Source organism: Fringilla coelebs (genome assembly GCF_963513975.1).
Source record: "Fringilla coelebs genome assembly, chromosome: 7".
NCBI classification, from domain to species: domain Eukaryota; kingdom Metazoa; phylum Chordata; class Aves; order Passeriformes; family Fringillidae; genus Fringilla; species Fringilla coelebs.
The window spans coordinates 17,258,064-17,276,281 of NC_140035.1; the positions used below are offsets into that span (position 1 = coordinate 17,258,064).

The window sequence follows — 18,218 nt, forward strand, 5'->3', positions numbered from 1 at the left end:
AGAGAAGCATGACTTCTAAAGATATAGCAAACTGAGTTTGTTAATCTACAGCAATAAAAGGAAACCAATGCTAACACATATGACATTCAATGGAACAAAGGAAATTAATAAACCCATCCCTATTTCCAAAAAAACAAGATCTGCAGCTTGAAAGACTTAGCTTAGCTGTGGTAGGAAAAACTTTTGAAGATGAGGATAATTATATAATGGAAGAACTGCACAGGAGAACACATGTAATCACTATCTTTCATTTGAATCAAATTCTGCTGTATTTGTTCACCTAAAAGGCAAGTGAATATGATAATGAAAATAAAACATAAATGTAGAAAACTAACATTTATTTGGAATCAAAATATTGGACTACAGAAATGATTCAAAGAAAAGTAAATAAGATTATTCTGAAAAAAGTCAGCCACATCCTTGGAAGAGCAGCCTGAGGGTGCTCTAAGTTCTCAGGATTGTCTATACTCTGTGCATACAAAACTGAAGCCTAGAATGAAGGCTATTGACAGGAAGGCAGTTCAGAAAGCATCTGCTGGAATCAGTAAGACTTCAGTTAAAGTCAGCGATACTTGTGGATTGAGAATCAGAACAAACAGAAACCTGCCAATGGCCAAGGAATGCAATCTTTGAAGGAAATTCTTAGGATGCTTTGACTATGCTTGGGTAATGATAGACAGAATATCATTCCTATACATGTTTGAGTGTCAGCATAAAGACAAGATTTTTTGAAAGTTAGCTGGCTGCTACTTGACTTGTATACTATAAGGATTTTTTGTATTATATAAAATATTCTGTATTAATTTTTCTTAATTCTCTGCTATTACATTGAGAATTTGAGTTGGGTATATTTAAGGGTTTCTTGCTAGGCTCAGTCTGGCATTAGGATCCCATTGAGCCAGCATTTTAAAAGATGATATTCTTTCAATACAATGGAAAAAAAAATCTGTCATGCAAAATAAATTATTTGAGATCAAAACTTGTATAGATCATGACTCATAATAAGGAATGCACCTAATTTTCCTTTTACTTTGAAGTTTTTCTCAAAGTAACAATAACGGCAATATGACCTGAGTACTCAGATAATAAAAACAATTGAAACCAGGAAAAAGACAGTAAAGAAGTGCATTCATCATCCAGCAAAACTACCAGCAGTTTAACAAGAGGACAGGTCTTTCTCTTCCCATCTCTTAAAAGAAAACAAAAATCCTAAACTGGTGAGTTCACTGAGTGTAAATAAAAGATGGACTAACTCTTAAACTGTGTAGGATCTGCACAATAGCAGGGGAACAGCTTCAGAGAAAAGAATAAAGTCAGTCTCTCCAATATGGACTGATACATATTTCTGCCATGGGTAGCAAAGACCCTACAGAATAAATAAGCTAAGAGTCTGGTTCTTTTAGTGCCAGAATCATTTGTCATCTGCTCTTTTGGAAAAAAAGGAAGAGTAAGAGCATAGTATATTGGACTGAAAACAGCATTGGATACTGAAGGATATGGTACCTAATTATCTGCTAAAAATGTAGTGTGTTGGTGTGAACCTATAATGAAACCAAGACCCCTTTCCCCAGAGACAGTATAAAATAAGTATTTAAGGACTTTTCACTAGCAATCTAGCAACCACCTTCATTTTGTTGTTTACAAAGTGTTAGTTAATGTTAGAATTTGAACTGGCCAGAAATATTTTGTTTAGTTAGAGGCAGCTTTATTTCTAATGATAGATCCTAAAAATTAATAACTTGAGATGTTGATAGATATAGAGTTGTGGGGGAGGACAAAAATGCAACCATATAAACCTCTAAGAAGAGGGTATCTACTATCTCAAGTAAGGATGACCTTATAATGATCTTTATAGGAGTTATTCCGTAGATAACTAGAGTTTGTCTTTAAGATTTAAATTAGTGTCCTGTAAAGTATGAGTATTTCTTCTCCCTGCTCTTCTGTGAATTTTGTTCCAATACTGTCATATTCTTTAAGGAACATGTTGAGGAATGGTGGCCATTTGGCTAAAGTCTACTCTTTCATATTCCTGTGCAGGCTTGCAAAACTGAAGGGTTGTGTGAGAAATGTATCTTGATGAAACTGGAAAGAATAATTTATTCTCTTTAATACAGCCATATATTTTTCCCATGGAGTAATGGTGCTTCACACTTTTTCTATATATAAACTGTATGTTAAATGCACTGTCCAGCTTTAAATTATGGAATATAGCTCCCTCATCTGTCCAACTCAGTGCATAAAAATATGCCAAATATTCAAAAGCCAAGTAAGTTTATGCTCTGTAAGGCATCTTCCCTTTTTTAACTAAAAGTTTTGCCTGCTTTTAGACCTGTCTTCAATGCCCACAGGTAGAATAATTTAATTTCTGTGATTCTTATTGGATAGTCTCAATTTTTCTGCAAGATATTCATAATGATAGGGTTAAAGATGAGAATCACAGAAATCAGACTGAAGTGAAAGTCTCTTCGATGTGTTTCACAGTTTAAAAAACGAAGAAATTTGGCACACCTAGTGCCTAACTTGTCCCGTTTCCTACATGTTCTCTGATTGCACCTTATTTACTTTATTTTCTTATGTACTTCTGAGTACTACCAGCCGAACTAATGAGCTTGGCAGCCTTGACTCTCTGTAGAGGATTTTTAGCGGAAATAACTGAAGTACAAACTTACATGTTAGTGTCATATAGCTTAGTCCTTGTCCTTCAGTATTCATCCACACTACCCATTTTGTTGTTTGGTATGTAATTGAAAAGGGTTAACAATTGTCCTCAGAGGTATCTCCTGTGAAGATATTCTGATCTGTGAACTGCTGACTTGAACATACACCATCAAAATAATTCCATGGGCCAATAAAAGTCATTTTGCTATCATCTATTTTGCTATTGTAATATTTATGACTTTTTATTAGAAATAAACATGACTTAAATATGACCCTTTTGTTGGAATATAAATACTGAGAATGTCTATTTTAGACATTATTCTCTCTATTTAGTACATTGTAAAATATAGCACCCATATTTTCTATACTATATATGTTCTTTTTTTATCTTCCTGACTGTCAAATTTAACACAATCGTCTCAGCTCTTGTCTGTGCTGCTTCTGGACAAATAGTCCTGTTAAAAATTTTAACTATATGCCACTCAACAAAACCAAACCGTCAGGTAGCATCATGCCAAAGCAGGCAAAGTTAATTTACTTACACAGCACTAGCATCTAAAGAGAGAAAATTAATCTCTTTTATGATGCGCTATAGCAATACCACAAGTGACTTCCATTCTGAAAAGCCAGTAAGATGTTTTGGTAGAGAGGTTGAGACTTTCTTAAATAATGAACAGAGGACCCATGATCCAAGCTGTTTGCATTGTTTCATGTATTAGAACTATGTATTCTAAAGTTGTTCTCATGTCGAGTTGAAGTAGTACAGGAGAGGTAATGAGATGTATTGATATGCCAAATAATGACTTTTGGATGACCCAGTGTTCTCAAAACTCTTTACTCAGTTATCATCAGTTCTGTGATTTTTGCATGCTGACAGTCCTTGCCGTCCTTGCCACTGTAAACACCCTTGCAATATAACTATGAATTAAATGTTAAGTGTCAGTTTGGCCCTTTGTACTTCACCTGTGGGCAAATCAAAAACAGAAACACCAGATTTTTCTCTTTGTTTAGATTGCTAAAAAAATAAAGCATCAGCTGCCTATACAGCTAGGGTGTGATGAATGATGACAGAATAATAAAAACAATCTCCTTTCCCTCTATCTCATCGATGAAGAAACGGCCATTCAAAAGTCCAGGAACAAGGATAGGAAGTTTAGAGCAGGTGTAGCTCATATTTAGCTGACCTAAATATGAGCTACATGGTCCTATATAGTTTACAGTGATCAATCTACTATGTTGATTGGTGTTAATATTTAACAGTTTTTCTCCACTGGGTAAACATGAGACTTACTCTGAGCTGGCAGTGGCTGAGTGGGTCTTTCTGTTTCAGATCTTCTGGATTCAGTGAACCCTACATGTTATTTTTACTTCTCCTTTCACTGAAGTGAAACCTGTGTGGCTGCAACTCTGCAAAATCTTGATGTTACCCATCGGGTTTGTTTTGTGGCAAACACTTCTTCTCACCTTGTTTTTTCTTCATTCTTCCCTTACCCCAAAATAGTCTCAACAAGATCACAAAAGATCTTGAATTTGGGTATAAACATGTTGTGACCATTGGCCGTCTCGGTGCTCTTGATCACAAAGAAAGGAAAGCTGAGTTTTGTTGGTTGGTTAGTTGGTTAGCAGTGTGGCTTTTGTTTGTTTGTTTGTTTGTTTGTTGTTGGGTTGTTTTGTTTTGTTTTGCTTTTATGCTAGCCATTACCAACAGGTGTGTCCAGAATATCTGGGAAATGACTGATTGATGAAATTCAGTAATTTACAATTTATATTAAACTCTAACAAGGAATGTACTTTCTTTTCAGGCTTTGGAGTCTAATTGCTGTCTCCAAAAGTGAAGGTTCCAAGAGCCTGTCATGCAATATGAAATATAACATTAGATTATCTGAGCCTGTTAGTGACATGTTAGCACTTTACATTTAATTCATGCATACCTTAAATTCCAACAGCAGAGTCCCCACTGCTCTGCAGATCATGCTAGCTGAATGAATGTGATTGATTATTCTAGTTATATTGAAAAAAAGTATAGTTTCATGACATTTAACATAGGTGGAATGTTGGTGTGTGCCATTCAATAATAAGTTTAAATATAGTTTGCTGAACCAACGTTTGGAGTAGCTTTTAAAAGTTGTCATTGACCAGCAAGAATAAAATGTCAATTGCTACATTCTTAATGCTTTCATAATGTAGCACAGGGGTGTAAAGAGGCATGCATATTTTATCCTTTTATTCTCTCATTCTGTTCTTTTAAATCCTAGTTACATGATAAATGTTCACGCTCTAGTTTGCATAAAACAAAGCTTGGTTTCAATCTTTTAGCCAATTGCAACATCTGCCCTACAAGGTTTTTCCATTTTGTATACAGGCTTCCCTGAAGATATAAATATGGTCTTCCTAATAAACACATTTCAAATGTCTCCAGAGAGAGAAGCTTTCATAGAGGGATTAGGATGTGGTATTACGAAACTCACTAAAAATGTTTGATTTACCTTAGCATGAGAGATGGACCTCACCATGACTTTGGTATAAACCTAGCACCAAAAAGAAGTATAAATAAGAGAAGATTATGGTTCCAGGTATTTTCATAGCAACAGTGCCTTAAAACTAGAAATGCAAGAGATTCTCCTTAATGTAATTAAGAATACTTGTGAGCAATGCTTCCATGGACCCAGGGAGTGGGTGCACAGACAAGCCATTCTGTCTCTTGGTATAACAAGGGGATATCCCGTCTTTTCAGCTGAGCTGATCCTTTATGACACTTACTATGGAAGTAAAATATGTGAAAGTAAACTGTAAAAAGTACTAGGTCTCTTGATTTTTAAAAATAAATGTATCCTTGGTAGTGCAGACTGCTACAGACTTGCTACAGGGCAACTGTTAGAAAGCTCTTTAGAAGCTCAGTTAATCCATCTAGGACTCCTGACTACCTTTAGTTTAGAATGATAGAAATGTCTTAGTGGTTTGAATCTGTTTCACACTTGACTTCAAGTGAGTACTTGGCCACAGCCAAACATCCTGACCCAGCCAAAGAAAGATAAAAGCATCTGCGACCTGTTTGGTTTGCCAGTTACAGGATGCGAATGGGAGGGTGACTCTAGTTTCCTAAACACTGTAATTTCTGCTGTAGGAAGCTGTTGTGTATTTTTTAAGTTTGGACAAGAAAGTATTAGAATAATAAATAAGAATAAATGACATAATGGTCTTTTGGGGGGAAAGTACAGTCTTGGGGCTATAAGACACCTACATTTGTTAAAGTTTACAGCAAGGCTTAAGATTTTTACTTTATGATTCTGTTACTTTTCTATATGCACTTTACACTTCTTTATTCGTACTCTGTGCGTTTGAAATATGTCATATTTTTAGAGAACTTGCTGATATAGAGTCTAAAGTTAGAAATGTATCTCACTGAAAAGCAAGAGATGCCACCGCTGATGTCATGCTCAAAAGAGGTGACTGGTGGTTGTGTATTCACAGATCCCAAAGCTGAGGCCACACATTAAATCTGGGAAGTGTTTTTGAGGTGTGCCGCCCAGGAGGCTTCTTAACGTTAGTGTTCTCTAAAATTACATTTCCATGGTTTAGAACAGATTCAGATTTGTTCTAAATTCAAGACAGTGACAGAGAATGTAATGCTCTGTAGTTAATAGGGTCATTAAAACCATGGTTTATTTTTTTCTATATAGGTACATACATTATTTAATTATCAGTCATAGTTCGGTGCAAAGTCAATGTTTATCACTATTTCTAGGTGAAACTACTGTTTGATAGTATTTGACCTGAATGCAAATGCTACATCTAATTCCACTTTGCAATTGAATCCTACTCTAACTGAAATTTAGAAGAGTTTTTCAGTCTACAAAGATTTTTCTTAAAAGTAACTATTGGAAAGCCTGAGCATGAAATTAATTTCATCAGGTCCTTGCAGTTTTATACATTAATAATGTGGTTACTTAACTCAGGAGAAGAGTAGTAATGGAAAATTGGTGCATTCACTTCTAGTTCATTGGTTTACATCTGGTAAGGATGGTAATAGCCCGTTTTCTGTATAATTTGGTGATTGTTTGATAATCTATGTCAAAGATTTCTTTGTTCCTGAAGACCTGTTTCATCCAGGTCTTCAAATGCACTGAATGGATTTGAAATCAGTGTAATTTTCCATAAGCACTGTAAAATGTTTTTAAAGGAAATAGGTCAATGATCCCTTAGATTAAATATACTGATGCATACTAATATTAATACTAATATTAATCTAATAATAATAATGGTGTCTCATTTTTTTTTGGGCAGCTAGGCTGTGTGTAATACGTCTTGATTTTTAGAGCAAACTCTTCTCTTTGATGTAAGGCATTAGTAGAGCCAAATGCTTTCTAGTGATGCAGAGAGGCTAGGATATTGTTTGTTACACAATTGAGAACATTTTGGTTACAGGAGCTCAAATTGCTGAAACTGATCCTGATGGTAAGGATACTCAATTATCTAAATTTTATCTTACTGTTTGCTGAGAAGAAATGTCAAAGGGTTGATGGAAATTTTGATGAGCAATTCATGTTAAAAATTTAACTGTGGAAGCATTTGCTGTTGAACTGAGTACTATTTAAATAAATTGGAACTAATTACATTTGAGGATGTATTTTATAAGTCCCGGCAAAGGCTGGTACTTAAAAGTCCATCTACTGTTGCCTTTCATTAGAGGTTAGGCATCTAATTTCTAGCTCAAGATATCAGAGACAATGAATGTCTAAAAAAATCATGACTGAATATATGAGAACTTTTTGAACAATGTTTGTTTCACTGGAGAAGGTCTCACCAATATTCAATTTAAAATATCCATCTTTATTTTGAGCCTTCCTGATAAGCAGACCCAGCTATCAGAGCCAGTCCAAATAAGCATAATGAAAATTTGTACATTGCCCAGAGGATCAGTTTTCCTGTATGCCAAGTTTTGATGTGTTATTAGAGTTCTTCCTACCAATAGCTCTCTTTTGACAGGCTGGACAAACTTTCAAATATCAGTGAAAGTGTTACTGCTTTTTCTTTTTTTCCTTTTTTTTTTTTTTTTTTCACCAGTGCAGTCTTTCTATCTTGGTATGTTGTGAAAAAATGGATCAGTAAAAGCTCCTATTGTAATGAAGTAACATAGGGTGAGCACAGATTCTGAACATTTTTGCATGGGTTTTTTACTGATAGGAGCCATCAATTGAAAGGAGACCATGAATTAAAACATTCCTTGTCAGAGACATGAAAAGATTCTGTTCACAATGAAGTAAAAGCATAATGTGAGATTTCCATGCTGCTGTGAGTATACAATTCAGCACATGAAATCTCTCTCACATGAAAGCTCATCTTCCTTAAAGCATCATGTTCCAAGCTCATCAAAATGAGGAACATTTTAGCCTGATTAACACAAGCATATATTTTATGTTTGAAATACTAATGCTAATTATAATAACAATCTAAGTAATTTCATTATAATAAGTCTAGTGGTTTGGTTTTTTTTTTTTTTTTCAGTTTGGTCTGTTATTTAGGTCCTGTATATTTGTCAAAGAGAAAACAAAAAAAGATGTGTTTCTTTATTCTGGATTCTTGCTTCTTGCAAAAGCTGACACAAATATTAGATATTGTGTATCTAGGAATGCTGTCTTGATAACTGAGGAATGAAACAAGCTTGGTGACAGAACCTGATTTATAGATGCTGAATTTTAGAAAGAAAGCATTAAAATTCACAGCATGCTGTTGTATACAGTACATCTCTTTTTTTCAAAAAAGTTCCGTTTTTTAAAGTTTAGTTTCACCAAATGGATTACCATTTACCTTACCAATATACACGCACAATATCCATATTTAAGCACGTCCTATTGGTAGGTATTGCAGAGCTGGGCCCGTGACAAGCCCGCAGAGCCGTGCGCATTTATCATCTGCCAGAGCTGCAGCGCGTCCGGCGCCGTTCACCTCAGCGGGCTGGATCGGCGCGGATCCCGGAGCGCCTTGTCCAAAAGGGGATGAAGCGTGCGAGGAGCCCCGCGGGCGGCGCGGGGGAGGATGCTGGGCCGTGCCGTGCCGCGGAGCTCGCTCAGGGCTGCCGGGTTGCTACAGCAACCGGGGCTTTGTTTGTACATAGCGGGAGCAGCTGCCTCCCTCCCGCCCGGCTCGGCTGCGGCAGGGCCGGGCCGGCCGCTCCCTCGACCGCGGGGCTGCCGCGGCCATCTCTGCATGGGAGATTAGACCGTAAGGACGAGAGTAGTGCTTGGAGAGACCAAGTCCTACTGAAAGAAAAAGGCTGTCATCTGAAGCAGCAGCACTCTCCCTGGTGTTGTGCTATCTGTGTATTTGTCTTTTGTATCAGTAATTTCTTTGGGTCTTTGTGAACCAGGAGGCTTGGGTTAGTGGCCCTCTTATTCAAGACAGAAGAATGTAACTAGAATTTATGCTTGGGGACCAGCAGTATTACAGGTTAACAGCAGAATATAATAGGAACTTTCCTCATTCTATAAACATCTTTGAAGATAATGTCCTTAATTCAGTTTTTTTCCCTACCATTCACATAATTTAAGAACAGATGAACAGGAAGCAAAAAACTACTAATATTTGTTCATGAAAGATGAATATTCATCACATTTATATTAATGCAGGCCTTGGAGAGCTGTTCTTTAAAGCAAATTTGCAGATGGCCATCCTAAAGCTGAGTGCCCTTTCATAGCATGCAAACCTGTATCAGTGGCCAGAACATTCTTTTCAGAAAATGTGACTAGATGAACATAGATTAGGAGCAAAGAAAATCACAGCAAATTAGTTCTCAGACAACAGTCTTTTTCATGTAACAATTGTTATATGTCAAAGCCAATAGGGTTAGCTCAGCAGCCCTTAGAGGGCTGACAGTAATTGAATAACCAGATTGAAAATTTGTTGACTATTTGCATGCACAACATTTGCATGTACAGAAATTGCACAACATTTGCATGTACAGAATTTGCAGAATTTTAACAAGAGTTTCCCTAGAGACATAACCTCCATGTGACCTTCACATATTTTTTTACCTTTTCTTCATTGTATGAAGCACCAAAAAAAGGAGAAATTTTGTTGATTTTTTTTCAGATTTAAGAGCTGGAGACAACAATGGGAAATTATGAGGATGTGGCATCAAGAGAAATACAGATTATGAATGTTTCTGTAAATAAAAGGCTTTCAAAACAATGGTAATTCAGCAGTAAATGAAAAGCCTAACGGATAACTCTTGGGATTCTTATAATTTTCAAATAAAACCTAAACCAAGTAAAAATTACATTGAATGTTCCTGATTATGATTTCATTACAATTATGTATGGAGAGGATAGTGTACTTCTCTACTGAAGTGATACTGTTCCATATACAAAAATGCTTGAGATCTTACAGATATGAAGGTAACAGCACAGCAAAAGATGGTAATTTAGCTGACGTTTCACTTGAAAATCCCAACTTTTATGAGTAACACATTGACTCAGATGCCTAGTCTACTCACAGATGAGATCATTTGAGCCTTAAATTCTAGCCAGCTGAGACTGGCTGAGAAAGATGCTTAAAATGTATTGAGGATCTCATAGTGAACTCTGTCTCAGGAGGAGGAATTGAGACTGTGAAAGTTAAAACTAGTAAGCTACCACTCAGATGTATCTGGCTTCTGTCCAACCCTCAGTTCTTTGATGGTGCTTGCTGCCTTTGAGTTTACTGGTTTCCCTGACCCTGACTGACCAATCTTTGTTTCGTTGTTTTTTTTTTTCTTTTTTTTGCATAGAGGATCCTAGACTTCAATAGTGCAAGATTTATATCTATTTACCATCACAAGAAGTAAAATATGATATATTTTTAAATGGAAGTTTGAAAATGGTCTGATTATACTCATTTGCTTCATCAACCTGCTCTTACCATATTTGTGATTTACCTCCTACAGTGATTTTATAAAGATATGAGTGAATAGCTGATGACAACATATCTAAAGGTGACATTGTCCCAAGTTTTTGTTTCTGTTAAAAGTCCTTAAAGTATAAGGACCATATAGCAGGAGGTTTGTGTCAATAGTGGTGCTTTATCTACGAGAATAGAAACCCTGGTCAACTAATCTGGGAAGAAAGTGGATAGAATCAACAAGAAGACTTGTACAAGAATTTGCTCCTAAGAGACAATCTTTTCCTATAAACATTTAGAGTGAAATATTAATGATATTTTTAGTAATATAACAGCTATGCCTAAAGAAAGCAACAGTGAACAGTCAATCAGGAGAAGATTGGTTTGAGGAATAAAGGCTGTCTTTTCCTGCAGATATTCTATGGGGTTTAAATTATTTCCCTGTATTTCTTCTTTTATTTAAATTATTGGCTATACTTGGCTTCATGTTTTAGAAATTTACATTTAAAATTTGCTGACTGTGCCCTGGATGTTGAAAACCAGTTAGGTAAAAAAAAAGAGCATTTCATTTAAAACCAAAGAAAATGCACTCTTCATTAGAAGTTCAGCCTCAGGACATAAATTACAATGAAGTTTCAGATTAATATTACCTCACTTTTTAGCAAAGGTATCATAGAACAACTCCATCTATGATCTGCAATATTCTAAATTATTAAAACCCAACAACAAGTACTATAGTAAATGAACAAAGTTCACATCATCATCCATTATTCTTTAGTTTTAATCACACAGGTGAAACTCATTACCCTGTGAAGGGAAACACAAAGCTCGCTTCAGTGGTGTACAACTGAAATGGAACTTAATCTGTACATTAGTGGTGGTTTCTCTGGGCCATCATCCTACATCAAACTGAACTTGAAATAATTTGTTAGTTCATGGTATTCTGTAATTCCTGGGGGGATGGGGGGATAGATTATTTTGGTCAGTTCCAGTGAGAATAACTAAATTCTTGTATTAGAAGCTGTAGCTGGAGTGTGCTTTAGACTGGACGAGAAGCCCCTTTAATGAAATAAGGATTCTGGTATTCAGCCTTGTTTTTAAACCCCATTCTCTGTATTAATTATTAATTAACTGAAGTGGATGCAGTTATATTTAGATCACAGCTGCCAGTAACCAAATCATTCAAGTGGTCTTCTGGTTTCATATTTTTGTAGGATAAAAAGCTGTGCTCAGAGGGGTAAAAAAAAAGGAAAAAAAAACCCCACCCCACAGAAAATTAATTATCACATTGAAATATGAAAGCAGAAAACAGGTACAGTGAGTGTCTAAATCCCTCTTCACCTCTGAGAGAGAAATGATAGGAAAACAGGGAGATCTCAACCCTTTAATGGGGAAAGGGAAAATAAAGAAGAAAAAAACCAAACCATTGCTCTTAGGAAGAGAAAAGAATCGTCATCATGAGTAAGAATAGCAAAGGGATTCCCTCCCTGCTCAGAGAGGGGACAGAAGGGGAAGGGAATTCCCTCTCTCCATTGGGAAAGAACAGAAGGGAAGGGAATTCCCTTTGTTGCATTCATGCTTTGAGCTCTAATTAATCTTGAATGTTTTGTACTCCTGCTAACATCAAAGCAGTTCTGTACATCAGGCAAAACTTGCTTTCTTTGAGCTGAAGAAAGTCAGTCTTGAAATTCTCATGGAATGTATGGATTTATGTCATTGCTGTCATACGGCTAGATGCAGTCCATAACTTTTAAATACAATCTAAAAGGGATCTTGGTTGCTTTAGCCTCAGGCTTGGAGAGATTATGGTTACAGCTAAAGATTTGTTTTTCTGTGATTTAATTGTCGCTTTAGTTAAAGGGCAAGCAGCAGAAGTGCCAGTAGAGCAGCAAAAAGCGCCAGGAGCAACATATGGGACTGAAATTCCTTGTAAAGTAAGGATCCCATGAACACAGTTGCCTGCAGGGGGAAGGTTGCATAAACAAGTATTTAACAAGAAAAAACAGTGAGGTCTTTGCAGTAATCATACAAATACCCAAAAATAGATAACGAAGACATATAAAGCCCACAATTTCCCTGGCATGCACCAGCCCATGCGCACATGCTTGAAATAGTGTTGATAATGCCTCTGTTGTAAAGAGGTTTCGAGCTTTGTAATTCTAGTTTAGGATGAGAAGGCATTTCAGGCTGCTGTGACCTTCTAGAAACCCACCTGGCATCCCCAATTCTAAGCAAGGTTAGCTCTGACTAATTTTCTGAATGGTTTGATGACTGGAAAAAGTAGCAACTGATCAGATGCCATTGTGATCATGTCGCAAGGGAAAGGTTACAATGTTCAAAGACTGTTTTATACATATTTCATTGGTTAAAAGGTTGAATTTCTTATCCTGAAGGAACATCAGGACTTGGTTATTTCTCTTGCCTTTATCTCCTTACTGTACGTGCAAAGGTAATGCTAATTAATGCCTGGATGGAAAACTCAGATAGTGTATCACCATAGAGAAAAGAAAACCTGCATTGGTAATTTCTCAAATTTCTGCCCAATTTTGATGTATGTGCACACCACAATCACCAGTTGATTTGGGATTTGTTACAGTGAGCTGGGGAGACAAGCAATTTCAGATGTGTATAATTTGCTGTACAGTTCCTAGAAGATACAGTGTTATCTCCACCCACAATGGACAATATCTTAAATAACACTTAGCATAGGCAGAAGAGTTTGCTTTACACAGCTGGCTGCATCTAGGCTGTGGTTCTAGCAATCCTTATAAAAGGACAGTAGGAGGTGGATACTCAGTGCTTGGAAAAAAACAGCTTCCAGTATAGGTAGATGTGAACAGTATAAGTGTTTTGACCTATTTTAATTTGTTTCACCTGCGCTTGAAGAAATGCGGGGAAACCACCTGCCCACGTTGCCTTTCCTCAAAGTGAAGACTTGAGATAAATATATCACCCAAGTATATCATCCTTCTATAATTTATCAAAATGCTTTTTTTTTTCCCTCCTGATTCTGCCTGCAGAGCAACCTCTGTCTGAAAAGCTGTTCCCAGGGTAAATAAGGAAATGCATGAAAAAAATCTGGGGGAGTTACCAAGTCTGATCTTATCTTTGTGTCGCTATGTTTTAAGGCGCTGAAGTTGTAGAGAAGAAAACACTTGAAAATTAAATTGTAGCATTGTTTTTCTCCCCCTGACACATAACACACATAGCTGTGTTTGGGGATTTTTACATGACAATTTACTGGATGTTTATACCCAATCCTAGTTGTAGAGTGTCACAAGATCACTGAAAGGACTCTTTTTTTGTAATTTATCAATCATAAACTCAAATACATGAGAAAGAGCTTTCAAGAGTTTCATTAAACATTTACAAGTGCCGCAGAAATTTCCTGAATTAAATTTATTTTTACTCAAGGAAGTATATTTCACTGCCGTATTTGTAAAATAAACTAGTGGCCCGTTGAAAAGATCATATCTTACATATTTTAAACAGTACTCCTCCTACTCTCCTAACTTCCGCTTGGCTCAAAACAAATGTAAAAAAATTGAGCTAAAACAGGGAAATGGCTGACAGTGTTACAGCAGGTTCAGAGAAGAATAGATGGGTGAGGAAAAGAGAAAATAACCTCTGTGACCAAAAATAACATCCACTAATGCTGAAGTTGGGGATAAGTAAGTATTCAAAAAAATTTTTAAATGTCACCAAAGTGACCCTTACTAGGTAGTTTAACTGTTACTATGATCAGTCAAGAATTTAAGTTCTGCAATTAAGGCAAGATAATATTGAGACCATGGGAGCAATACTTATAATCCTGCTAGAGAAAAATGGGTGGTAGGGAAAAAGAAACAGTAATATTGGGGCAACAAACACATACAGGAAATTTTAGGAAGAGCAACACAGTTTCAAAGCGCAATGAATGCACCTTTGACAGGAAAGCAATGACAGGAAGAGGAATAGCTCTTCTGCCACTTCATTTATGGAAAGCCACTTGCTGTGAAGTAGTTGGGATCTGAAAGGTGAAGTTTGCTACACGTAGATACCAAAAAGCTGTTTGCGAGGAAACAGTATGGCACAACAGCCTGGAACCAATCTTCTCACGCCCACCCCAAAGTGCTATTTACAAGCAATTCACCCACTGCAATATGGTTATTTGAATGCAACAGAGGACATGGGAAATGTGTATTTTGCTAGAGAAAAGTGACATTGCCAGGTCCCATTAAAAATCTGTTAATGGTACGGAAGGCAGGTCAGAGCAACCCTCTGAATTTAAATGAAAATAGTCCAAACTCTGAGAACAATCCAACTGGCTGGCCCAACACTGTTCCAAGAAGCTGTAGTAACCATTGGTGCTGGCGCAGCTCAAATCATTCATTAACACTTGTGGTATCTCAGTTGACTGTGTCATAGACCAAGTTCTTGGGAAGCTGGACTGTGACACAAGACAGCTGTTACTCAGGATAAAGGCGGTACATGCGCTGAAATCATCAGTGTTACACTATATATTATGGGAAAAGGCAAAGTGTCTCGTGGAATAATACACAGATGAGAGGGGAAAACATTGCTGACACAGTTTATGATTCCCCAAATTCATCAGCTGTTACTGAGAAAATGCACTTGGTTAACTTACTCTGTATGAACTTTTGGAAATAAAGTTATATTTCGCATTCCTGAGTTTCATTACGTTTATACAGCCACAAATTGTGGCTTCCCACCCAGGGTCTCTGTCTTGAGCTGATTATTATTGATGCTGGTGTTGAAAAAGAAAATTATCATGCCTGTTCATTAAAATGTTCTCAGTGACTCTAGCAAAGACCACAGGCTGTTATTCCAGTTGAATTATTCACCCATTTTTCAATCATTTATTAAAGCTCTATACTCAAGAGAAGAGAGAGGAAAAAAGAGTAAATTTTTGAAAGCACATAGATTTAAGGAATAATCCTGACTTCATATTGCTAGAAAGAGAAGTTTTATGCGTGCAAAGCTACTGCTGGATAATCAGGGAATATCATTAATACTTGGTTAAGGCAGTTAATACCATTAATACTTAGTTAAGGGAGAAGACTTTTTGAGAGTAGGAATACTTTGGCTCTATTTTTGCATCTGGTTAAGGGTAGTAAGAGAATATAAAAAAAGTCTGGGTAATATAAAAAATTAACTGAGATTCTTGGATGGCAGGTATCAAGCAGTTTAATACATGTGCTACAGTTACTACTCTTTTTGCTTCTGGATGCTTTTAACAAGTTTGTCCTGAGGCCCTTTCCACATGAGTTCAAATGTGCTAAAAGGTGTCAGACTTTTCCTTACAATTTTGTATGTGCAGCTCCACCATCACATAGAGGACCGAGGGGCTGAACAATGTACTGCTGTTACACCGTCCTACAGTTTTTGCATCGTTTCATTTTAAGAGCCAACCTCTCAAAATATCAGGAAAATAGAAATATGCTTTATTTCTAATTTCTTCTCAGGTAATCCTTGTGCTTGGCTATGCCCAACCATATCCTGAAGCGAAAGCTGGGAAAAGCATTCCTGTGCTACAGAAACCATGTTCCTTGACACAGGCAAAAATGATTTGGAAGAATCATTTAGATACCTCTTCAATACCCAGGCACAGAAATACTGGCAACATTGCCATATTATGAAACATACAGTTAGGTAGTAATCTGCTTTTCATATGATTTTTTATGTGGCACAGAAACAGTAATCCTCTGGCTGTAACAGAGTATTTGGTGTCTGTTGTGCTTGATGTTGCATAATGTGAAAGAGAAAATAGAAAAGATCAGAATATGGCCAAGATTAAGGTGTGTGAGAATAATGTTTCAGAGCCTAGACTCCAAAAGAATGAAAATGAACTGGTATAGCTAATCTGGCAAATGAGGAAAAACATGGTTAAAAGTAAGTCTTGTGTATTATTAGACTGAATTAAATACTGCTTGAGAGTTAGAGGAATAATTTTAAAAAATAAGTTATTTAAAGAATATTCTCCTTATTACCTGACTCGAGTGTTTTCAGTCCTTTCCAAATGGATTAATGAAGACTGCCAGGGAGGAATAGAAATTGCCATTAAAGCAAAGCTTCACCCCCTTTATTTATTCCACTTCAAGTGGTTTCATGGTAAACAATAAAAAAATTATAATAATTAATATAATTTTAGAGGGACAGGCTTTGATAGAAAGTTTGATGCTGCAGTGTATGGCAAGATTTTAGCCAAAGGTAAATTTCATAGCTATGGAAATCTCTTTCTAATGTACCTTGGGATTTAAAAAAAAATAAAAATTAGGAGCACTGAAACTAAAAAACTAAAAAATATTATCCAAAAGAAAGTTATAGTTTAAAAAATATAAATAGAATCCACATATATTAACATGATTTTGAGTGAAAGACTTTAAAAAACCCTGTTTATATTCCCTTCCTGTTAGTGCTGTTGCTGATGATGGTGGCACAGATGAGAAGTTATGTGGCAATATCCTTATGACATGACAGAGAACCCTCCAAACATGCCTGTCGTGATACATCACTAATTCAGTAACATCAAATTTCTAACTTGCCACTTTTCCAGACAGGATGTTTTATTTCAAATCAGTCTGCTAATTTGTTTCGGTTTTTGGTTTTGATGTTGGGTTTTGTTGGTTTGTTGTTTTTCATTTGGTTGGGGTTTTTTCCATTCCAGATACCTGACATTTTGACTAAGTTCTAAAAAAAAAAGTCAATGTCATAAGGAACATCTGGATGGGGATTATCTGGCACTCCAGTCAGCAAGGAGAAGCAAAAAAAGTGACTAAGCAAATACCTGCTCTTTTAATCTTGTGTGCGTCCTGCTGTTCACGGCTGAGTGGCTCTACCCCATTTCCCCATGTCATTATAATTCACCATCAGCCGTCTTTAACTTATCCTGTGCTGCACGCCAGTAATGGCAGCTGATAGCAGCTCTGTCTGGGACTCCAGTTGTGTTCAATTGCTCTGCTACATTTGCTTTACTAATGGATTTCTTTCCTGCTAAATTTGTCTGTGGCTTTAAATGTGGAAGTTCCAGAGAAACTGTGTATTAAAAAGGCTTTTATTGTGGTTTTGCTTGCTGGTCAGTAATCTGTGCATTCCCTGAAACAGATCCTCACCAGTGCCTTCCTCTCTGGTTGTTTTTTCAGATAGACTCAATTTCATATCTGAGTTTCCTCATTGTATTTATTTTACTTTTGATACTTAAAATTATCAAAAGTTAAACAGAACACAAATTAGGAGAACAGAATCGCATTTGAAGTCATAACATTGTAGAAAACTGTATTTTACTTGCACATTCCCAATTAAGTCAAGGACACTACACAAACAGAAGACAGTTCAGAACAGGCTTTGATCCATAACTACTGCTATTGTGCAAGGGGATTTACAACTTTTTTAGCTGCTTGGTGTAAGGACACCCGACACTTGCTTCAGTGGGAGATATCTGGTTCATTAAACTTAACAATTAGCCTCAAGAAAATCTATACATTGGATTAGTTAAATCATCTTTTGCAGATACAGAAGTGCTCATTAATTAGTAGCAGGAATAATTTGAGCTTTACTGAAATATCAATCAGGATTAAATGTGTTATATAATTTATTCATTAGGCAACACAATTATGCTGCAGTTTAAAAAAAAAAGAAAAATTTTGTGACTGAGCAGCATAAAGGAAAATATACAACTATGCTTT

General features: G+C 36.4%; 1 protein-coding gene across 1 annotated transcript in view; it reads right to left on the bottom strand.

Moving 5' to 3' along the window:
• Nucleotides 1-18,218, bottom strand: part of KCNH7 (potassium voltage-gated channel subfamily H member 7) — a gene marked incomplete at both ends in the record, with an annotated part of 202,945 nt that overhangs the window by 160,624 nt on the left and 24,103 nt on the right. The window lies entirely within an intron of this gene.